Raw genomic sequence first — 842 nt, forward strand, 5'->3', positions numbered from 1 at the left:
GGTGGGCCCCTATTCCAGGGCTCCACTGAACCTAGCTACCTGACTAGCGTGCTGCACTAAGGCCGTTTGGGCCGTGAGCTCGCAGCTGGTAAGCCGACTCTCCCATTGCTCCGCACTCGGGTTATTGTGTTGGTGGAATGATTTATTGTGTTTACATTCCCATGTGACATGGTATAGTGTGGGTGTGGCCCCGCACCATGGGCAGGTGTCTCTGTATTGTGTTGGGTACATTTTGTTCAGGATGTATAAATTTGGGAAGGAGTTTGTCTGCAATCTGCGCCAACTCGTTGCTTCCTCCTGCGTTAGAGCTTTGTGGGGTGGGGGATATTTCGCTCTCGTCCCTCTGTATAAGTTTAAGATTTCTGTGTATCCTCCCTCACAAGCGTGTGGGTGATACTCCGGGGCGCGCGACTGCTCTGCTCGGCACGTGGTCTCTCGAGCTAGGCTGTCTGCCCTTTCGTTACCCTGTATGCCTGCGTGGGCCGGAATCCAAATTAACTTGTGCGTAACCTTCCTCTCGGCGAAGTTGGCTCCGCCAAGAATTCTGAGGGCGGCTTTGCTAATCCTGCCCCTCGTGTAATTTCTGCACGCTTCCTTTGAGTCTGTTAAGATGTTTAGAGGCCTGCCTGTCCTATATCCTTCTACTGCCGCCAGCGCCACGGCAATTTCTTCGGCCTCCGCTGTGTCGGCTGCCTTTACCGTCGCACATGTGATCAGATTCCCGTCACCGTCCACCACCACCGCCGTGGCCGTGCGCTTCCCTTCTCGCGGGTACGTGGCAGCATCCGTGTACACCGTGTTCTCTAGTAGCGCGAGTGTCTTTTCCACGTATTCGGCTCGCG

The sequence above is a fragment of the Dermacentor variabilis genome, chromosome 5 (assembly GCF_050947875.1).
Source record: "Dermacentor variabilis isolate Ectoservices chromosome 5, ASM5094787v1, whole genome shotgun sequence".
Taxonomy (NCBI): Eukaryota; Metazoa; Arthropoda; class Arachnida; order Ixodida; family Ixodidae; genus Dermacentor; species Dermacentor variabilis.